General features: G+C 38.0%; 1 protein-coding gene and 1 pseudogene across 5 annotated transcripts in view; both read left to right on the forward strand.

Annotated features, from left to right (window-relative positions):
* GRIA4 (glutamate ionotropic receptor AMPA type subunit 4) overlaps nt 1-24,529 on the forward strand; it is a 673,155-nt gene that overhangs the window by 295,802 nt on the left and 352,824 nt on the right. The window lies entirely within an intron of this gene.
* On the forward strand, nt 4,417-5,761 carry LOC123329840 (annotated as a pseudogene).

A 24,529-nucleotide genomic window follows, 5' to 3' on the forward strand; every position in this document is an offset into this window, starting at 1 on the left:
GTATGGTTCAATAAAAAAGGAAATAGGAGATGATTGGCAGGGAGAATGGGACTGACTGAGAATGTTCAGGACATATGAAAACAAATAAAGTTGTATTGTATATGCCCGCCTGAGAATATGGACTCTGCCCTAGGTAAGGGGGTGCCAATAGTTAGAGTCTTGATATGATAAAAGATTTTGCTTCAAAAATATGACAATCAATATGGAGAATGAAGTGAAAGTGGTAAGTTTCTGCAGACTAGAAAAAGCAACCATGAAAATTAGAATGTGACACATAAATAAGTAAAAACGAGCATAGGAAAACCTATATCCGTAAATGCTAAAGCATAAAAGTAAAGTGAAGTCGTTCAGTCATGTCCAACTCTTTGCCACCCCATGGACTGTAGCCTGCCAGGCACCTCCATCCATGGGATTTTCCAGGCAAGAATACTGGAGTGGGTTGACATTTCCTTCTCCAGGGGATCTTCCCAACCCAGGGATCGAACCCAAGTTTCCTGCACTACAGGCAGACTCTTTACTGTCTGAGCCACCAGGTAAGCTCACATAAATTCTAAGAAGGTGTTATGTTCATGAATCATCAGAGTAGCCTGGCTTTAGACAAAATTTATCATTTGGGGTTTGGATTCAGGTGTTAAATTTTTTAAAGTTCCCACATTTTAACTTTATGTTACTTTTAAGTAACAAAAAGCAAAGTAATACTTTAACTCATGGGTTCTGACATCAATTTTATATTTCAACATGTACTAAAGATGCTAGTAACATCAATATATACATTTTTCTTCATGTGATAATACATCAGTTATATTACTATTTGATGTATTTATATTACTATTTCGTGTAATAGTAATACACATATAGAATATGGAAGATAAACTGCTCTAGTTTGCTACAGCCTTATAATGTACATAGAATCCTGATGCAAGGAGAGTTTGACTGTGATGACCCGAATATTTAATATATTAAGTATTTGAGTGCATGACTTAGCAATACCCTCCAACATAACATAATTTTTTTAAATAAACCCAATCATTCAATCCTTCCCTATTTCTAAGCTGCCAATTAGTCCTGAGGAAAGGCATAAAATGGTATTGCTTTGTACCATTACAAACTGATCTAGGCTCTCACTTCTGCTAAGTGATTTCTGCTTATCCCTACTTAAAATCTTGTTGCTTTACCCAAAGTTCTTATTTAAAGTATTTTTCACAGATATCAAGCTGGATTTTTTTTCCCTCCCTTAATTCTCTGGAAATCAAGTTGTTTTTATTGAGGCCATTTAACATGAGGTACCTCAATATTTATCCACATTAGAATGATCTGGGTACTCCTCCTATGTTCTTTCTGCCTTCAAAAAATAGTGCTCGAGGATATTTCTCCAAATGTTCAAGGGTAGCTCTCCAAAAATTTTCTCTCATATTACCCTTTGGTCATCTACACAACCTCTTTGACCTTCAGTTTTCCCTCTTTGTCTATACATATGACCAAAATTTCCCCAACTGTAAGCAAACTTTCAGCACTCTTTATAACCTTAACTCTCCTGAGCCAGTATGCTAAGTCCCTTATCATCACATTCATTGCAACAGAGTCTACAAAATCTTTCCTACATTTTCACACCTTAACCCTGTGCAATTTGGGTTCTACTACCACCACTCTACCCTACAGATTTAACCTCTTCAAAAATTAACCTTCAGCTCTCCAAATCCAAAGCTGTTCCTGATATTTCATATGCTTAAATGCTTCTTATTCTGTATCTTCTGAAATTGCTTTTTAGTATCTGATATTATTTTGCACTAGTTTTTAAAACAGTATATTTCCATGATCATCTTCAGTACAGTCAGACCTCCATAGCCATAGCTTCCACATCTGAAAATTCAACAAACTGCAGATCAAAAATATTCAGAAAAAAATTCTATAAACTTCCCCAAATCAAAATTATTTACATAGTATTTATATTGTATTAGGTTTAATAAGTAATATCAAGATTATTTAAAGAATATTGGAGGATGTACAGAGTTTCATGCAAATACTACATTTCATATAAGGGACTTGAGCAACTGTGGATTTCTGAATCTGTAGCAGTCCTGAAACTGATACTCTGCAGATACTAAGGGACAACTGTGCTGTTTGTTCTCTGCCTTATGTTCCTCATCCTAAGCATTAATATTCTCCACATTCAGTCCTTACTGCTCAACTCTGGCTCTCTCAACATTCTCTCTGGAGCCAATGCTGCTTGTACCATTGCTTTTAATGGTAAAAGTGTTTTTAAATAATTTTGATCTGAATGATTCCTGAGTCGCTACCTCTATATGAGGTCACACTAAAGCTTCAGTCCCTTTTTTTTTTAAACAAATTCCTCTAAGAAGGTATAATTAACATTCTTAAGTAAACTAGGTATTGATTTACACAGCTAATATTTAAGAAATAAGCACTGAAATGATTAGGATTAAAGGATCATAATACATACATTTTGTGTCAGAAAAAAAGTATGTATAACCCATGGAATATATATATGTGCATGTATATATAGATAGACAGATATACATATTTGTGTGTAGAATTGATAACTCCAAGTAAATTTGTGTATATGGATTTGCCTGTATTATTTTTATACTTAAACTTTTCTATAAACTGAAATTATTTCCAAATGTAAATTATGAAAATATGTGCAATGTAATTGAAATTGTACTGAGAGGTAATTTCATACTTTTGAAGACATGTATCATAAAACAAGAAAATTAGATACAAATAAACTAATATTTCAACTCAAGATGCTTAAAAAACAAAAAGACACACTGTATATATCTAAGTTAAACATGAAGAAAAATTAAAGAATGTGGTCAAGGGCAAAAATTAATATATGTGAGTAATATATATGAGAATCCCTGTTTTGGGAAGATTCGCCTGGAGTAGGAAATGGCAATTCACTCCAGTATTCTTGTCTGGAAAATTGCATGGACAAAGGAACCAGACATGCTACAGTCTGTAAGGTCAGAAAAGAATTGGACAGACTTAGTGACAATCAACTAGAGAAGGCAATGGCACCCCACTCCAGTACTCCTGCCTGGAAAATCCCATGGACGGAGGAGCCTGGTAGGCTGCAGTCCATGGAATCGCTGAGGGTCGGACACGACTGAGCGACTTCACTTTCAGTTTTCACTTTCATGCACTTGAGAAGAAAATGGCAACCCACTCCAGTGTTCTTGCCTGGAGAATCCCAGGGACGGGAGAGCTGGTGGGCTGTCGCCTATGGGGTCACACAGAGTTGGACACGACTGAACTGATTTAGCAGCAGCAGCAGTGACAATCAACAGCAACAATAAAACTGCAGGAAATGTTCACCTATCAATTTATTGCTAAATAGGTCCTCATTCATTCCCCATGGAGATGAACCATTCTATTTAATATTCATATGTCTTTCCTTGCTGCTGCTACTGCTGCTAAGTCGCTTCAGTTGTGTCCGACTCTGTGTGACCCCATAGACAGCAGCCCACCAGCTCTCCCGTCCCTGGGATTCTCCAGGCAAGAACAATGGAGTGGGTTGCCATTTCCTTCTCCAATGCATGAAAGTGAAAACTGAAAGTGAAGTCGCTCAGTCGTGTCCGACTCTAGCGACCCCATGGACTGCAGCCTACCAGGCTCCTCCGTCCATGGGATTTTCTTGGCAAAAGTACTGGAGTGAGGTGCCATTGCCTTCTCCGATGTTTTTCCTTACATCTGTTAAAATAAGTCCTTACTCCTTTTAGTGCATAATCGTTGAGGAAAATCTTTACCATTGCTTCAATGGTGACCTAAATAACATGTTAATCAAATAACATCTTTTTTTTTTTTATAATTTCAAATACCATCAGGATGAAGTGTTCATAGTTCATGGAAATATGAAAACATACCTGGAAAAGTTCGCTTTCTAGAATCCAGTTTCCATATTAGAATGGCAGCCATTCATCCCAGTAACTTTTTATGAATAATTAAACTATAATAATAGTCTCAAAAAAAAGTTACTTCTTCCAACAGCTCACTTGAAAGTAACAGGAGTGTACTGTAACAGGAATGCAAATAAACAGGAATGTAAGTAACAGGAATGTAAATAAAATCTTTAAATAACTAAGTACAAAGGAGGATGTTTAAGACACCAATCAAGGAAAACATTATTAAAAGTCTCGTCAATGTTAGAGTACAGAGATCAGCGCATATATAAGTTATCTAAATATGACAAATATCCATATTTATATTCAATAGCTCACATTTATGGCCTTTGCTTCATTGGTGGTGTTTCCTGGTCCCAAAGTCAAGAATACAAAGAGGTCTCAGTAAGGGAAAAGGATCAAGAGCTGAAAAATCACCAGGCCAGGCAGGAGGATGCTCTTCTGGTTCGTGTTTTCACTTCATAGTTTTTATATTTCAAGAATGGGTCAGATACTGAAGAGAGCGGAAGGGGTGGGCTGGTGGAGGCGGGTCAAGATGGCAGCACCTTTGAGGATTCAGAGCGACTGGGCCCAGGCTCTCAGGAAGGATGAAGGGGAGGCCTGGCTGAGCTGTCACCCCCCAGGGAAACCAACTTTGTATGGCAGCCTAACTTGTCAAGGAATGGCCTTGATGGCATCCCAGAGGTTACAGCTTCTGAAGGATTTATTGTAAATGAAATAAGTAAGAAAAGCATTCATGTTTCATGTCCAAAGGAAAATGTATCTTCAAAGTTTCTGGCACCATATACTACTTTTTCCAGAATTCATACAAAGAGTAAAACATGGCTGGACATTTCCAGCAGAGGAGGCCTTGGTGTGTCTTCTAGCACTGATAGAAGCATGAAGATCTGGCAGGCTTCCAATGGAGAGCTCAGAAAAGTATCGGAAGGACATGTGTTTGATGTGAATTGTTGCAGGTTTTTCCCATCAGGCCTTGTGGTTCTGAGTTGGGGAATGGATGCCTAGCTGAAGATATGGTCAACTGAAGATGCTAGCTGTGTGGTGACCTTCAAAGGTCACAAAGGAGGTGAATGAGAGGTTGGAACAGAGTCGAAAATGCTGCTGTTGGCCCAAGAAGATAAGAAACTTCAGTGCTTGGAACTGCAGAGCAGGAAGCCGCTGTTCCTCTTTATTGGCTCAGATGCCTTCAACTGCTGTACTTTTCTCTCTGGATTCTTGCTATTGGCTGAGACACAGGATGAAAACATTTATCAGCTGGATGTAAGGAGTCCAAGGACTCCAGTACAAGTCATCCACAGATCAGGAGCACCAGTTATGTCTCTGCTGAGTTTCAGAAATGGATTCATTGCTAGCCAAGGTGATGGAAGCTGTTTCATTGTCCAGCAAGACTTAAACTATGTGACTGAAATCACTGGGGCTGACTGTGACCCTGTGTACAAGGTAGCCACATGGGAGAAGCAGATCTACACATGTTGTTGAGATGGTTTTGTGCGATGCTATCAGCTCTCAGACCTCTGACCCCTTAGGAAGAGGAATCCCAGTCAATGAAAAAGATTGACTCTGATCAACAGTGAGCAGGAACAGCATCAGGGACCATGGAAGGACCATAAGTGACCTTTGTTGTATTGGGTACCCTTTGGAAACAATAGAAAGTCAGCTGCTTTGGCCCATGTGGAGCTGTCATTCCATGACAAGACCCACTTTGAACTGAGTAACAAGCTCACATGTGCTCTGCTGCATTTGTCCCAACTTCTCCCTTAAACTCAGCCTGGCAACATAGGGCAAGGAAATGGATGCTTATAGTGTGATTCCACACCGGTTGTGTTCAGTGTTTACAAGGACTGGAGGACTAAAACCTGTTCTCAAGGAAATAAAGAGAATATGGAGGAGTTTGAATTTGAGAAACTTTGTTAAATATTCTTGCTCTAGCAAAAAGTCAGTCACGGTGATGGGATTCCTTTCTCAGTGACTTCCTATCAGCCTGGCTATAGGGAAGGGCTACTTCACAGTAGCAGTATCCCATGTGCAACCTGGGAAAGATTCTTACATAGGAAGGGTAGTAACCACCATCCCAGTTTTCCTCAGACTAAGGGGTTTTTTGCTCATGGGACTTTCTGTCCTGGGCAAACTGATATGATTGGCCAGCCTTTATACAGGTGATGAAGTTGAATCATATCATTGTAAAAGTGACAGCTGTCAAACTGTGGTTCTTAGAATAGCTGTATCAGATCACCCAAGAACTTGTTAGAATTTCTGGGAACTGCCTCCCCTTTTCAGAATTAAATCAGAAATCCTATAAATGAGGCCCACAATCAGTATTTTAATGATTTCCAGGTGATTCTAATTCCTGCTAAAATATGAGAGACAAAAAGAGATGGTGAAGGGCAATTTAGTCATAGATGGAACTCAGTGCTCATGGATGAGGCTGAAGAGGTTGACAGGGTCTAAACAGTGAAGGGGCTTACATTCCAGGTAAGGAGCTTGAGCTTCACTTGGTTGGCATTGGGGAACCACAGAACACTTTTTTAAGCAAGGGTACTACATGGTCACTTCTTGTTTTCCTTAAACATAAAAATGGAATCATAATTATATATATTCCATGCTTTATTTTCACTTAGTGTCTCTGAGTTCTTTCCATCTCAATACAGTTGAACTTTCCTCATTCTTTTTAATAAAAAGTGTACCTGTGGTGGATTCATTTTGATATTTGGCAAAACTAATACAATTATGTAAAGTTTAAAAATAAAATAAAAAAAGTGTAAATTAAAAAAAAAATGGGTCAGATACTGATTCATTCCACAGATATTGATTCATGAGTCTAAGCCAGACTGAACTGGATTGAGTCTTCTTAGTTTTTATTCCAAATTTCTGTTAAAGGGAATTATTGGTGAAGATTTGGCAAGGAGTTCCCCTTGAACTAAGGATAGTGGTCTCCTCATGTTTCCTAAAGTTTTCCTGATGCTTTTAAAAGCCTTTCAGCTTCTATTACTGAATGTTATTTTAGGGATTCCATCTTACAGATTATATGTTCAGAAAAGGAGATCATTAATGCCTTGTGGAAATCCCTAAATATATATTTTTTGCAAAGATGCACACACCTTTAAAAAAAAAATTACCTTCTTGTTTTACCAAGTGAATGCAAATAAAATCTTTAACTAAGTAGAAGGGAGGATGTTTAAGACACAAATCAAGGAAAACATTAAAAGTCCCATCAATGTTACAGAGTACAGAGCTCATACTCTATTTCTATGATCATAGTAAGTCATTCAAATAAGACAAATATCCACATTTATATTCAATAGCTAACATTTATGGACTTTGCATTTTAAATGGATAGCAGTTACTTGAAAACTATGGAATCTCTATTTTCAATGGGGCATTGATCGACTCAAGGAGTTGCCTAAAAGAATAAATGCATTAGGATAATGGAATTACAGAGCACTGATTAGTTCTCAAAAAGATAAATGTATCAAACCTACCCTACTGTCTGCTTACAGCAGTTTCATCATGTGTAGCCTTCCCTCACACTTTCAAAGCCTTCAGTGTGCTGGATTCCAACAAGGACATAGATTTGGATGTCCAGTTCTTCTATGTTTGATCATCCATACTCCATTTCTTTTTTTCTTCCACCATTCAGAGACTTTTTTTTTTAATCAAAGATAAAGTTTCCAGATATATAAATTGAATAACTTTTTTTTTCATTTTTGTTTCACAATTTCTGGGGTACACTTCATTTTATATTGGTGATTATCTCATACTTCATGTGAAATAAAACTTAAAGCTTCTATATAGAATTAGATCCTACAGAAAAGAAGCACTGTTTACTCATTGGTACTCTCAATTTATTGTTACTCAGTCACTGAGTTGTGCCCAACTCTCTGCACCTCCATGGACTACAGAACGCCAGCCTTCCCTGTCCATCACCATCGCCCAAGGTTTATTCAAGCTCATGCCCATCAAGTCGGTGATGCCAGCCAACCATCCCATCCTCTGTCATCCCCTTCTCCTCCTGCCCCCAATCCCTCCCAGTATCAGGGTCTTTTCCCATGAGTCAGCTCTTCACATCAGGTGGCCAAAGTATTGGAGCTGCAGCTTCAGCATCAATCTTTCCAATGAATATTCAGGGTTGATTTCCTTTAGGACTGACTGGCTTGATCTCCTTGCAGTCCAAGGGACTCTCAGGAGTCTTCTCCAGCACCACAGTTTGAAAGCATCAATTCTTTGGCACTCAGCTTTTTTTATCATCCAACTCTAACATCCATAAGTGACTACTGGAAAAACCATATCTTTGATTATAAGGACCTTTACAGGAAAAGTAATGTCTCTGCAATAAGTAGTCCATGAACTGAGCCACAGTCAGCTCCTGGTCTTGTTTCTGCTGACTGTATAGAGCTACTCCATCTTCAGCTAAAAAAGAATATAACCAGTCTGATTTTAGTATTGAGCACATGGTGATGTCCATGTGTAGAGTTGTCTCTTGTGTGGTTGGAAGAAGGGGATGCTATGACCAGTAAATTCCCTTGGCAAAAGTCTGGTAGTCTTTCTCCTCATTCATTTTGTACTCCAAGGTCAAACTTGTCTGATACTCTAGGTATATGTTGAGTTCCTACTACTGCATTTGGGTTCTCTATAATGAAAATGACATCTTTTTTTTGGTGTTAGTTCTAGACGATCTTGTAGGTTTTTATAGGACCATTCAATTGTAGCTTCTTCGGCATTAGTTGTTGGGGTATAGACTAGGATTACTGTGATGTTGAATGTTTTGCCTTGGAAACAAACCAAAATTATTCTATAATTTTTGAGACTGCCCACAAGTACTGCACTTTGGACTATTTGTTGACTATAAGGGCTGCTACACTTATTCTAAGGGATTCCTGCCAACAGTAGTAGATATAATGGTCATTTGAAATTAAATTTGCCCATTCCTGTCCATTTTTGTTCACTGATTCCTGAACTGTTGATGTTCGCTCTTGCCATATCCTGTTTGATCACGTCCAATTTAACTTGACTGATGGACCTAACATTCCAGGTTCCTATGCAATACTGTTCTTTGCAACAATATGCACTTTTCTTGGAAGAAAAGCAATGACAAACCTTGGCAGCATATTAAAAAGCAGAGAGATGACTTTGCCTTAGAAAGAAAAACACCAATACAGTATACTAACACATATATATGTAATTTAGAAAGATGGTAACAATAACCCTGTGTACGAGACAGCAAAAGAGATACTGATGTAGAGATCAGTCTTATGGACTCTGTGGGAGATGGTGGGGAGATTTGGGAGAATGGCATTGAAACATGTAAAATATCATGTATGAAACGAGTCGCCAGTCCAGGTTCGATGCATGATACTGGATGATTGGGGTTGGTGCACTGGGACGACCCAGAGGGAGGGTATGGGGAGGGAGGAGGGAGGAGGGAGGAGGTTTCAGGATGGGGAGCATGGGTATACCTGTAGCGGATTCATTTCGATGTTTGGCAAAACTAATACAATATTGTAAAGTTTAAAAATAAAATAAAATTAAAAAAAAAGATCCAAAGCTATGATTTTTATAGTAGTCATGTACAGATGTGAGAGCTGGACAATAAAAAAGGCTGAACACTGAAGAACTGATGCCTTTGAACTGTGGTGCTGAAGAAGACTCTTGAGGGTCTCTTGGACAGCAAAGAAATCAAACCAATCAATTGTAAAGGAAACAACACTGAATATTCACTGGAAGTACTGATGTTGAAGCTGAAGCTCCAATACTCTGACCACCTGTTGTGAAGAGCTGATTCATTGGAAGAGACCATCATGCTGAGAAAGATTGAAGGCAGGAGGAGAAAGGGAAAACAGAGGATGAGACGGTTGAATGGCATCACTGACTCAGTGGATATGAGTTTGAGCAAGCTCTGGGAGATGGTGAAGGACAGAGAAGCCTGGTGTGCTGCAGCCCATGGGTCTCAAACAGTTGTACATGCCTGACCAACGAAACTACAACAACTGCCTTCTAAAATGCTGTCTAGGTTTTTCATAGCTTTCATTTCCAAGGAGCAATTGTCTTTTAATTTCATTGCTTCAGTCATCATCCACAGTGATTTTCAGCCCAAGAAAATAAAGTTTCTATTTCCACTGTTTCCTCATTTATTTGACAAAAGTGATTGTACTGGATGCCATGATCTTAGGTTTTTGAAAGCTAAGTTTTAAGCCAGCCTGTTATCTCTCTTCTTTTACCTTTATCAAGAGGCTCTTCAATTCCTTTTCACTTTCTGCCATCTGGGTTGTGTCATTTGTGAAACGTTGTTGCTGAACCACGAAAGACGCCAGGATTCTTGGCCTCCAGAGGAGAAGAATTCAATCCAGGGCCAGAGATGAGGCTTGATCTCTCAGAGCTTTTGTGTAATAGAGTTTTATTAAAGTATAAAAGGGATAGAGAAAGCTTCTGGTATAGATATCAGAAGGGGGCAGAAAGAGTACCCTCTTGCTAGTGTTAGCAATGGAGTTATATATCTTTTAATTAGTTATTACAATGAATCCAAAGAATGTCTGGAAGTTGTAAAAATTTTACCAGACCCACTCCCACAATTTACATTCTAAGATACCAGGATTACTCATAAGGTATTCAGGAAGAAGAAACTGTCCTCAAGCAGGATACATTGTTGTTGTAGAATCCCTAGTACAGAGTTTAGACTGAGTTGTGTAATTGACTAAGACTAAGGAGTTGGACGCGACTGAGCAACTGAACTGAACTGAACTGAACTGAAGGAATGTAGACCAAAAAAAAAAAAAAAGTTTGTCCTTTCCTCCTTGAGAATTCCAGACCCCTCTCTCCTTGGGGACACCCGGACTTTTTATCAACCTGCCTAGGAATTGACTCTCATCTGCGTATCTGAAGTTATTGATATTTCTCCTGGAAATCTTGATTTCAGTTTGAGATTCATCTACCTTGACATTTTGCATGATGTATTATGCATATAAGTTAAATAAGAAGGGTTACAATATACCACCTTGACATACAGCTTTCCTAATTTGGAACCAGTCCGTTGTTCCATGTCCAATTCTAACTGTTGCTTCTTAACCTGCATACAGGTTTCTCAGGAGGCAGAAAAGGTGGCCTCATATTCCCATCTTTTAAAAAACTTTCCACAGTTTGTTGTGATGCACATAGTCAAAGGCTTTCCCATAGTCAATGAAGCAGAAGTAATTTTTTTCCTCAAATTCTCTTGCTTTTTGTTTATGATCCAGTTGATGTTGGCAACTTGATCTCTGGTTCCTTTGCTCTCTCTAAATCCATCTTGTACATCTGGAAGTCTTGGTTCAAGTACTGTTGAATCCTAGCTTGGAGAATTTTGAGCATTACCTTGCTAGCATGCGAAAGGAGTGAAATTGTTTGAACATTCTTTAGCATTGCCTTTCTTTAGGATTAGAATGAAAACTGACTTTTTCCAGTCCTGCGGCCACTGCTGAGTTTTCTAAATTCGTTGGCATATTGAGTGCAGCACTTTAACAGAATAATCTTTTAGGATTTGAAATATCTCAACTAGAATTCCATTATCTCTACTAGCTTTGTCCATATGGTTGCTTCCTAAGGTCCACGTGATTTCACACTCCAGGATGTCTGGCTCTAGGTGAGTGATCACAACATTGTGTTATCCTAGTCTTTAAGATCTTTCTTGTATAGCTCTTCTGTGTATTTTTGCCACTTCTTATTATCTCTGCTTCTGTTCAGTCCATGCCATTTCTGTCCTTTACTGTGCCGATCCTTTCATGAAATGTTCCCTTGGTATGTTTAATTTACTTGAAGAGATCTCTAGTCTTTCCCATTCTATTATTTTCCTCTATTTCTTTGCATTGCTCACTTAGGAGGGCTTCCTTATCTTTCCTTGTTTGTCTTTGGAACTCTACATTCAGATGGGTATATCTTTTCTTTTCTCCTTTGCCTTTTGCTTCTCTTCTATTCTCAGCTATTTGTAAGGCCTCCTCAGACAGCCATTTTTCCTTTTTTGCATTTCTTTTTCTTGTGGATGGTTTTGATCACTGCCTCCTGTACAAACCTCCATCTATGGTTCTTCAGGTAGTCTATCAGATCTAATCCTTTGAATATATTTATTACTTCCACTGTATAATTATCAGGGATTTGATTTAGGTCATACCTGAATGGCCTAGTGGTTTTCCCTACTTTTTTTCATTTTAAGTCTGAATTTTGCAATAAGGAGATCATCATATTCTGAGCTACAGTCAGCTTACAGTGTTGTTTTTGCTGATTCTCCATCTTTGGCTGCAAAGAATATAATCAGTCTGATTTCAGTATTGACCATCTGGTGACGTCCATGTGTGGAGTCATTTCTTGTGTGGTTGGAAGAGGGTTTTTGCTATGACCAGTGAACTCTTTTGGCAAAACTCTGTTAGTCTTTGCTCTGCTTCATTTTTTACTCTTAGGCTAACTTGCCTATTACTCCAGATATCTCTTGCCTTCCTACATTTGCATTCCCCTCCCCATGATGAAAAGTACATCTTTTTTCATGTGTGAGTGTGTGTGTGTGTGTGTGTGTGTGTGTGTGTGTGTGTGTGTTAGTTCTAGAAGGACTTGTAGGTCTTCACAGAACCATTCAACTTCAGCTTCTTCGGCATTAGTGGTTGGGACATTGATTTGGATTACTTTGATGTTGAATGGTGTGCCTTGAAAACAAACTGAGATCATGCTGTCATTTTTCAGACTGCACCCAAGGACTGTATTTTGGACTCTTTTGTTGGCTTTGAGGGCCACTTAATTTCTTCTAAAGGATTCTAGACTAAAGTAGTAGATGAAATATAATTTCATCTGAATTATATTTGCCTCTTCCCGTCCATTTCATTTTACTGATTCTTAAAATGTCGATGTTCACTCTTGCCATCTCCTGTTTGGCCACTTCCAATTTACCTTGATTCATGGACCTAACATTCTAGATTCCTTTGCAGTATTTTTCCTTACAGTATCAGACTATTTTCACCACCAGACACACCAACTACTAGGTATTGTTTCAGCTTTGACTCAGCCTCTTCATTTCTTCTGAAGCTATTTCTCTGCTCTTCTCCAGTAGCATATTGGTACCTACTGAACTATGAATTTATCTTTCAGTGTCATACCTTTTCGTTTTTTCATACTGTTTATGTAGTTCTCAAGACAAGTATGCTGAATCCCTTCTCCTGTGAACCATGTTTTGTCAGAATGCTCCATCATGACCAGTCCATCTTGGTTGGCCCTGCACAGCATGGCTCATAGTTTCATTGAGCTATCCATGTGGTCAGTTTGACTAGTTATCTGTGGTTGTGGCTTTCATTCTGTCTGCCCTCTGATGCATGAAGATAAGAGATTTGTGAAATCTTCCTGATATGAAGGACTGGCTGTGGAGGAAACTGGTCTTGCTCTGGCCATACTCAGTAAATCTTTAATCCAATTTTATGCTGATGTGTGGGTCTGTATTCCCTCCCTGTAGTTTGCCTTAAGCTCAAACTATTGTAGGGTTAATGACAACCTCCTCCAAAAGGATTTAAGATAGCATATCATGATTCCCAGTGTCGCAGGAAGGGGGACCCCTTTCAGGGCCTGAAAGCGGGCTCTTGTCTAACCCTCAGTAATGGATTGTTTGAGGAGACACATGTGCTGACAAAGCAAGAGATTATTGGAAATGTGGACAGAGAACAGTAAGGTAAGGGAATCCAGGATAAATGCTCTACCACATGGCTCACTTTTATGGTGATGGGATTAGTTTCTGTGTTGTCTTTGGCCAATCATTCTGACTCAGAGTCTTTCCTGGTGGCACACACATTGCTTATCCACAATGGATGCTAGTGAGAAGGATTCTTGGAAGTGGTTGGACAAATGATGTCTCCTTTTGACCTTTCCTGAACTCTTCCAGTTGGCGGTGGTTTATTAGTTTTGTGTTCCTTACCAGGACCTCGTATCATAAAACAATGCAAAATGTTACAATGGTGCCTTCCTGGCCAGGGCGAGTGGTTTCAGTCAGCATGCTTCCACTAACACCAGAACTGCTATAGTCAGTGTCCCTGGCCCTGCAACAGGCCACTGTTGACCCACGCCTCCACCAGAGACTCCAGAACACTCACAGGCAAGTCTAGATCAGTCTCTAGTGGGGTCACTGCTCCTTTCTCCTGGGCCCTGATGCACACAAGGTTTTGTTTGTGCCCTCCAAGAGTGTATTTCCCCAGTCCTGTGGAAGTTCTGTAATTAAAACCCACTGGCCTTCAAAGTCAAATTCCTTGGGGGGTTCTCAGTCCCTTTGCTGGATCCCCAGGTTGGATAATTTGTTGTGGGTACTGGAACTTTCACAACAGTGTAGAACTTCTTTGTTGCAATTGCTCTCCTGTTTGTGGGTCGCCTGCTCGGTGGCTCTGTAGTGGGGCTAATGGTGACCTCCTCCAAGAGGACTTATGCCACACACTGAGCCTCTCAGGACTGTTGCTGCCAGATCCTTGTCCCTGTGGCAGGACACTGCTGACCTGTGCCTCTGCAGGAGACCCTCAAACACTCACAGGCAGGTCTGGCTGTTTGTGAGGATCACTGTTCCTTTCCTTGGTTCTAGTGCACACAAGATTTTGTTTGTTCCCTCCAAGCATCTCTGGCAGTATAAGATTTTATTTTAAATGTAATTGCACCCCTCCTACCATGTTGTTGTGTCTTTCCCTTTACCCTTAGACAGGGAGTATCATTTCTGGTGGGATCCAACACTCTCCCATTGATGGTTGTTCAGCAGCTAGTTGCAATTTTGGTGCAATCACAGGAGAAGATTAGCAAAAGTCTATCTACTCTGCCATCTTGAGTGTTCACTCTTTCTATTTATAGGTAGGATCAATTCAACTCAGAGTTCTTTTAGAAACCACTTATAATCTCCCATCACCTAGGCAATAATACTGGAATATTCACCTAGGCAATAATGGAATGCAACTCCCATTCACTTTTTTTAAGGTTGAATACTTTTTATTATATTATGTGAATTTCTTTTCTGGGGAACTCTCTTTAACTTTTATTTTTAATACACATGCATTTTAAAGTGTATATTGCTCATTTGTATGACTATGGTGTGATCACTCACTGAGAGTCAGACATCCTGGAACGCAAAATCAAGTGGGCCTTAGGAAGCATCACTATGAACAAAGCTAGTGGAGGCGATGGAATTCCAGTTGAGCTATTTCAAATCCTGAAAGAGGATGCTGTGAAAGTGCTGCACTCAATATGCCAGCAAATTTGGAAAACTCAGCAATGGCCACAGGACTGGAAAATGTCAGTTTTAATTCCAATCCCAAAGAAGGGCAATGCCAAAGATTGTTCAAACTACAGCACAATTGCACATATCTCACACACTAGCAAAGTGATGCTCAAAATTCTCCAAGTCAGACTTCGACTATGTGAACTGAGAACTTACTGATGTTCAAGATGGATTTCAAAAAGGCAGAGGAACCAAAGATCAGATTGTCAATATCTGGTGGATCATATACAAGGCAAGAGAATTCCAGAAAAACATCTGTCTAACTGATTATGCCAAAATCTTTGATTGTGCAGATTACAACAAACTGTGGGAAATTATTCAAGAGATGGGAATATCAGATCACCTCCTCTGCCTCCTGAGAAATATGTATGCAGGTCAAGAATCAACAGAACCGGACATGGAACAAAAGACTGGTTCTAAATTGAGAAAGGAACACGTCAAGGCTGTATATTGCCACCCTGCTTATTTAACTTATATGCAGCATACATCATGCGAAATTCCAGGCTGGATGTAACACAAACTAGAATCAAGATTGCCAGGAGAAATATCAAGAACTTCAGGTATGCAGATGTCCAGAGAAGACACTGGCGACCCACTCCAGTACCCTTGCCTGGAGAATCCCAGGGACAGAGGAGCCCGGTGGGCTGCCGTCTATGGGGTCGCACAGAGTCAGACACGACTGACGCAACTTAGAAGCTGCAGCAGAATGCAGACGTCACCACCCTTATGGAAGAAAGTGAAAAGGAACTAAAGAGCCTCTTGATGAAAGTGAAAGAGGAGAGTGAAAAAGCTGGCTTAAAACTCAACATTCAAAAAACAAAGATCGTGGCATCTGGTCCCATCACTTCATGACAAATAGATGGGGAAACAATGAAAACAGTGACAGACTTTATTTTGGGGGGCTCCAAAATCACTGCAGATTGTGACTGCATCCATGAAATGAAAATATGCTTCCTCCTTGGAAGAAAAGCTGACAACCTAGACAGCATATTAGAAAGCCGAGACATTACTTTACAGACAAAGGTCCATCTAGTCAAAGCTATGGTTTTCCCAGTAGTCATGTATGGATATGAGAGTAGGACTATAAAGAAAGTTGAGCGCCAAATAATTGATGCTTTTGAACTCATGTTGGATAAGACTCTTGAGAGTTCCTTGGATGGCAAGGATAACAAACCAGTCAATCCTAAAGGAAATCAGTCCTGAATATTCATTGGAAGTACTGATGTGGAAGCTGAAACCCCAATACTTTGGCCACTTGGTGCAAAGAGTCAACTCACTGGAAAAGACCCTTATTCTGGGAAAGATTGAAGGCAGGAGGAGAAGGGGAAGACAGAGGATGAGATAGTTGAATGGCATCACTGACTCAATGGGCATGAGTTTGAGCAAGCTCCAGGAATTGGTGATGGACAGGGAAGCCTGGTGTGCTGCAGTCCATAAGGTTGTAAAGAGTCAGACACAACTGAACGGCTGAACTGAACTAAGCCAGGAAGAAATAGAAAATATGAACAGACTGATTATAAATACTAACTGAATTTGTAATTTAAAAACTCCCCAAAATCAAAAGTATAGGACCAGGTGGTTCCACAGGCAAATTCTAACAAACATTTAGAGAAGAGTTAACACATATTCTTTTGAAACTATTCAAAAAAAAAAAAATGCAGAGGATGGAACAATTTTGAACTCATTCAATGAAGTCAACATCACCCTGATAACAAAACCAGATCCAGATACTATAAAGGAAGAAAATTACAGCCAATATCACAGATAAACACAGATTCAAAAACCATTAATAAAATACCAGCAATCTGTGTCCAAAAAGACATTAAAAGATCATATACCATGATCAAGTGAGATTTAATCCCAGGGATGCAAGGATGTCTCATTATCTGCAAACCAATCAGTGTGATACACCACATTACCAAATTGAAGAATAAAAAACATTTCAATACATGCAGAAAAAACTTTTGATAAAATTCAGAAATAATTTGTGACTCTCCAGAAATAGCTTTCTTTCTGAAATAACTCTCCAGAAAGTGGGAACAGAGGGAACATATGACATACCCACGGCTAACATCATACTCAATGGTGAAAAGATGAAAGCATTTCCTCTGAGATCAGGAACAAGACAAGGATGTCCATTCTCTCCACTTTTATTCAGCATAGTTTTGGAAGTCCTAGCCACAGCAATTAGAAAAGTAAAAGAAATAAAAGGAATCAAAACTGGGGAAATAGAAGTAAAACTGTCACTATTTGCAAATGACATGATATTATTATACATGTGAAAGTGTTAGTCATTCAGTCGTGTACAACTCTGAAACCCCATGGACTGTAGGCAACCAGGCTCTTCTGTCCATGTAATTCTCCAGGAAAGAATACTGGAGTGGGTAGTCATTCCCTTTTCCAGGGGGTCTTCTCAACCCTGGGATCAAACCTGGGTCTCCTGCATTGCAGGCAGATTTTTTTACCACCTCAGCCACCAGGGAAGCCTGATACTATACATAGAAAATCCTAAAGATGCTTACTTTTGAAGTTTCAGTGAACCCAAGAGTAAATTATACACAATAACCTAGAAAAAAATAGTTGGAAAAAGAATGTCTTCCTACCTCCCAAAAGAGAAGCATTTATTTCTACACTGCAGATTTATTTTGCAATCAGCAAAAGGTATTAAGGTTTTTGAGTAATGTTTGCATAAAGATTCAGAGGAGAGGGTAGACTTTTGTTAATTGTAAAATAAGCAAATCTGAAGCAGAAGCAGGAGATGATGCCTAAGAAAAACTCAATATGTTTTCTAAAGCATAAAGATAAGCTTGCAAACTATTCCCCTCACTGAATTTAGCACCACTTATAATCAGGTCACACATAGTGTATCTGGCCTGGGACTAAGTTCTCTATCAGTTATAGTATCAATAACCATTGACATATGCAGTTTAGACCTTTTCCCACCAGGAAACTTATCTGAATTTTGCCTCATTCCCTCAGGATATTTCTAGATATTTACTAATTAATCTCACAAATTCATCAGCATTAACTTTTTAATGAATGATTCTGAGTAAAAATGCATTCTACCAAGATATGTGTTTGATGTTAACATAGTTTCTTAGAAACAAAATCTCACAACCCAAAGTTTTCATACTAAGATATTTTCAAGTTTTGAGACTCTTTAAGCATATGCTTTTGTTTTAGTGATAATAACCACAGAAGGGTTATTGAATATCCTTTATAACTAAGGGGTGTGTGATTTCAGTTTTTCTATAAATGTGTGAATTTTTACTCTCTATCTTTCCAAACTGGAGATGGAAGCCAGGTCTCCTACATTGCAGGTGCATTCTTTACCATCTGAGTCACCAGCGAAGCCTAAGAATACTGGAGTGGGTAGCCTATCCCTTCTCCAGAGGATCTTGCCCACCCAGAAATCCAACTGGGTCTTCTGCATTGCAGGCCAATTCTTTACCAGTTGAGCTACCAGGGAAGCCCCCATTACATGGAATCAAACAATAAAGCAAAGATACAGGGCTTAGTTTTTAAGATGATGTTTTTCACATTAGCATGCACAGACCCTGAGATGTCTGAAGATAGTCTTTCGGGTCTGTGATTTCCCAAGTTTGAGAAACACTACCTTAAATTCAAGACTGAATTAAATGGATAAGCGGCAGGATGAAGATTAGGCACTGTTTTGAGTAGATCTTTGTGTCTGTCTCAGATCACACCAAGGAACTGCCCACTTCTCATCAACAAAAGCCCAACATGACTTCATAAAGGAAGAGAAATATTCGTGTGCTATGGAAAGGTCAAGGGCTTTGGATTCAAACAGAACTGGCTCGGGTTTAGATTCTGGCTTCAGCATTTTCTGGCTGCTTATCAGACTTTCCAATCCTCTGATAGGGCTGAAGATAGAGTGAAATAATAAATGCAAAATTGTATTGGTACTCAAATAATACCAGGCCCATAATAGCTGTTTAATAAATGTTGCTCCCACTTAACTCAGAATTTAGCATGAAAATGAGATATTCTGACACTATTTTCAGTGGTTTTACCTTTTTAATGCCAAAGTAAAAGTATTACATTGCTCAGTCATGTCCAACTCTTTGTGACTCCATACTCTGTCCATGGAACTCTCCAGGCAAAAACACTGGAGTGGGTTACCGTTCCCTTCTCCACGGGATCTTCCCAACCCAGGGATCAAACCCAGGTTTCCTGCATTGCAAGCAGATTCTTTACTGTCTGAGTCACCAGGGAAGCTCTTATAATACCAGGTTGTCCTTGAAAAAAAAAAGTAAAATAATTCAAGGATAAATGTTTTTTACTGTGATTCTTTATTGTTTCCAGTGAAGAACAGAAAATATATGTATTAATTGTATCATTACCATGGATTAAAGGCATTTTGAACTAATCTAATCTGAAACAATTTACTGTGTGTAGTTCTCAAACATTTGGGAAAGTTTAAAACCAAAATTAAGAGAACACAAAGCCCCACAATCTTCTCGTTTCTAGAGTCACTTTCAGTCTTAGCCTCACACAGCTGTTATACTGGGAATTATCCAACTGCACAGAGATAGATCTTTTTCCACTCATTTGCATAATTCTGAATTCCTTTCAGAGGATGCATAATACCAGTGCAGAAATATAAAGACTCAATAACAGTCATCTAAGGAAGAATTCAATCAACTAGAACAGCTGTTCATCAGAAATGTTGCAAAGCTTCCTTTATCAACCATATGTTTCTTCCTGACAGTTGCAATTCCAAAATTATATTGGTTACCTTTTATTCTGGCATAGTATTAAAATATTTCTCAATTGTGCCATTCAAAACATGAAAAGCTTTGAAATAAGAAAACATAAAATAGCTTCTTGGTTTGTGTATGTGTGTATAAAAGAGAAAAAAAAACCTTATACACCAGTATTTACCTTCACCTTACTCAGTTTTGTGAAGTTGCATTGTAATACATTAATCATTTACATATTGATTTAGATGTAGCAAAATTATTAGAGCATAATCATCTTCAATGCCAGCCTACCTGGGTCTACATCCTGATTTTTCCTCCTATATTATGCGACTTTGGGTTGCTTATCTCTCTGTTCCTCACCTCAACATGTCAAATGAAGACAATAATGCTACCTTCCCTATATAGTTGTTTTGAAAGACTGAGTGCATCTATGAAAAAGCTTAGAACAATGTTTGAATCATCATAAATATTACATAAGTTATAGTTTTCATAATTAGTATTATTTAACATTATCCCATAAATTTATCCCTATGTTGGTTTAGCAAATTAATTGCAGTATAATTTAGTTACTTTGTAATTGGGCTTCCTTGGTGGCTCAAATGGCAAAGAATCTGCTTGCAAGAAAGAGATCCATGTTCAATCCCTGGGTTGGGCAGATTCCCTGGAGAAGGGAGTGACAACCGACTCCAGTATTCTTGCCTAGAGGACTTCATCGATGGAGGAGCCTGGCAGGCTACAGTCCATTGGGGCATAAAGAGTCAGATATGACTGAATGACTAATCAGATTTAATTTGTAAGACATTTACTTTGGAAGACAAAAGAAGCATTTTCTGTAGTCTGTTAGACATCACATTTTCACAATTTGCATACAGACTAGACAGATAGCTATTAAAAATTTAGTTCTGCTATTAAAATAATTATTTCAATATTAATTATTGAATATGAGCTTTTCATAGTTTAAATGGTATGAGTACAGGAGTCTGCTCCCACTTGTTCATCTTTGTAACCCTGATTATTAGCACAGTACTGGACATGTATTTGCACTCAATCAGTATGTGCTGAGATATATTCAGTAAATGAGATCTATTTAGTAAATAGTGGATATTGGCTTAGACGTCTTGAAATTTTGTGATTTTTCTTACAAATCATCTTTTCCATTGTATCACAAAAAAGAACCAATTTTCCATTTTTAAGTCATGCAAACTTTAAACTTTATAAGTATTTCTTCCAATCAAAGATTTAGCCATACTCCTTTTGCTGGCATAAATCAGATTTGTGTTGTTAAAAAGAAAGTGAAAGTGAAAATCGCTCAGTGGTGTCTGACTGTTTGCAATCCTATAGACTAAACAGTCCTTGGAATTCTCCTGGCCAGAATACTGGAGTGGGTAGTGTTTCCCTTCTCCAGGGAATCTTCCCACACCCAGGGATCAAACCCAGGTCTCCTTCATTTCAGGCGGATTCTTTACCAACTGAAGTATCGGAATCCCATTAAAAAGAAAAGAGCTCTTAAAATGTAACTACTTTTGCAAGGGAAAAATAATTTAAAAAACTTAAGCATCACTTAATTGGATAGCCTATAGTTGTGGTTCTCAATAGAGATTCTGATTCAGTGGATATGGGATGTATTTCAGAATCTGTAGAAATCCACCAATACATATTGAAAGTCATTTGCACATATATGCAAAATGTGCATATCTTAATTATTGCTATTATATTGATCAATTATATCAGTCTGAAAGGCAATAAATGTTTCCAATATAAAATGGAGAATAAGTAAGATATTACAGGGAGGATAGAATGAAAAAAAGATATTATAAGTAAATAAAACACTAATTAGGGGTGATTTAATTTATTTTTATAAGGTACCACAGAGACATAAATTGTTTCTTGGGAAGTTGCAACTAACCATCACCTTCAGACATTTCTAATAAAGTATGAGCTAAGCATGTACTAATATAGCTTAGACCTTTGATATTTTTTTCAAATGATAGTCCTTTCATAGGAAATTTACAATATATATAATCAAGTTATGCCCACATCTTTACAGTTATGTCAAAAAGTCACGTGTTCCATACTTAACTAATATCTGGCTAATCTCTCAACTTCTGTATTCTGTCTTTTAATCTAGTACTAAAATCAAATAATTGAAACATGAAAATATTGGAGAACTCTTGCCAATGGTAACAATTGCCTAGGGGTGCATATATCTTTTTGAATGACTGTTTTCATTTTCTTCAGATAAATACTAGAGTGGAGTTATAGTAATTGTGTTTTTAACTTTTTGAGGAATCTCCAAAATGTTTTCCATAGTGGCCACACCAATTTACGTTCCCATCAACCATGCACAATAGTTCTCTTTTTGCTACATTATTGCCAATACATTATTTGTTGTCCTTTTGCCATTCTGACAAGTGTGAGGTAACATTTAATCATGGTTTTAACTTTTAAATTTCCCTGTTTATTAGTTATGTTGAATATTTTTTCAAGTCCGTGTTGTCCCTCTCTCTGTCTTCTTTGGAAAAATGTCTATGTAGATCCTCTGCCCCTTTCTTCATCAGATTATTTATTCTTTTTATTTTGAATTATATGAGTTCTTTATATGTTTTGCATAGTAACCTCTAATGACATGTGTCATTTGTAAATATCTTTTCCTATTAGTAGGTGACCTTTTCTTTTTTCTTTCTTTCTTTCTTTCTTTCTTTCTTTTCTTTTCTTTTTTTTTTTTTTTTTTTTTTTGATAGTTTCCCTCACTGTGCAAAAGCTTTTTAGTTTGATGTGATCTCATTGCTTATCTTTGAGGATACATAGCCATAAAATCATTGCTAAGACCAATGGCAAAGCGAATACTGCCTATTTTATTCCAGAAGGTTTAGTTTAATGTCTTACATTTTAGCCTTTAATGTATTTTGAGTTTATTTTTGTATAAGGTGTGAGAAAGCAGCCGTTTGATTACTTTGCATGTAGCCATACTAAACAACATTTATTTAAGAGTCTGTTTTCCTCATTGTATACTCTTGGCTCCTTTGTCATAGATTAATTGAGCATAAAACTGTGGACTCATCTGGTAACATGGTAAGTACATTGATTGACTTAGGGATGTTGAACTATCCTTGTATCCCTGAAATTAATCCAATTTGATTATTTTGTATGATTTTTTAATGATCATTGAATTGGGTTTGCTAACATTTTATAGAGAAGTTTTACATCTACATTTATCAGAGATACTAGCCTAGAATTTTCTTTTTTGTGATATCTTTGGTTTGACATCAGGATGATGTTCACATGTTACAATGAGTTTGTAAGTATTCCTCCTTTTGCAGTTTTGTTGGCTAATTTAAGAAGGATGGGTAGTAATGCTCCTCTAAATATTTGGTAGAATTTACCTGTGATGTCAATAAACACCTGTGATCTTTGTTGGGATTTTTTTTTAATTAATGATCCAATTTTATTGGTAATTGGTCTCTTCATATTTTCTTACTGATTTAATCTTGGGATATGGAACATTTATAGGAATTTGTCCATTTCTTCTAGGTTGTCAATCTTATTAGCACATGATTGTTTATAATAATCTTTTATGATCCTTTGTATTTCTGTGATATCAGTTGTAATGTCTCCTTTTTAATTTCTAACTTTATTAATTTTGAACTTCTCCTTTTCTTTTCTTTGTTTCTTTTCCTTGATGACTCTGTCTATAGGTTTTTCCATCTTGCTTCTTTTTTCAAATAACCAGCTCTTGGTTTCCATTCATTTTTTTTTTTTTTTAGTTTTTATGTCTTTTATTTCTACTATGATATTTATGAATGTTTTTCCTTCTACTGGGTTTGTCCTTTACAGCATTGGACTCTACTTCCATCACCAGTCACACCCAAAACAGTGAATCGTTTTCACACTGGCTCCATCTCTTCAGTCCGATGCTGTAAAGAACAGTATTGTGTAGGAATCTGGAATGCTTGGTCCATAAATCAAGCTAAGTTGGAAGTGGTCAAACAGGAGGTGGCAAGAGTGAGCATCGACATTTTAAGAATCAGTTAACTAAAATGGACTGAAATAGGTGAATTTAATTCAGGTGACCATTTATATGTACTACTGTGGGCAAGAATCACTTAGAAAAAATGGAGTAGCCCTCATAGTCAACAAAAGACTCCAAAAGCAGTACTTCAGTGCAATCTTAAAAATGACAGAATGATCTCTATACTTTTCCAAGGCAGACCATACAATACCACAGTAATCTAAGTCTATGCCTCAACCACTAATGCTGAAGAAGTTGAAGCTGAATGGTTCTAAGAAGACCTACAAGATCTTCTAGAACTAACACCAAAAACAGGTGTCCTTTTTCATCACAGGGGACTGGAATGCAAAAGTAGGAAGTCAAGAGGTACCTAGAGTAACAGGCAAGTTTGGCCTTGGAATAAAAAATGAAGCAGGGAAAGGCTAACAGAATTTGCCAAGAGAATGCACTGGTCATAGCAAACACCCTCTTCCAACAACACAAGAGACGACTATACACATGGACATGACCAGATGGTCAATACAGTAATCAGATTGATTATATATTTTTTTGCAGACAAAGATGGGTAAGCCCTATACAGTCAGCAAAAACAAGACCAGGAGCTGACTGTAGCTCAGATCATGAACTC

Source organism: Bubalus bubalis, chromosome 16 (genome assembly GCF_019923935.1).
Source record: "Bubalus bubalis isolate 160015118507 breed Murrah chromosome 16, NDDB_SH_1, whole genome shotgun sequence".
In the NCBI taxonomy this organism is placed as follows: domain Eukaryota; kingdom Metazoa; phylum Chordata; class Mammalia; order Artiodactyla; family Bovidae; genus Bubalus; species Bubalus bubalis.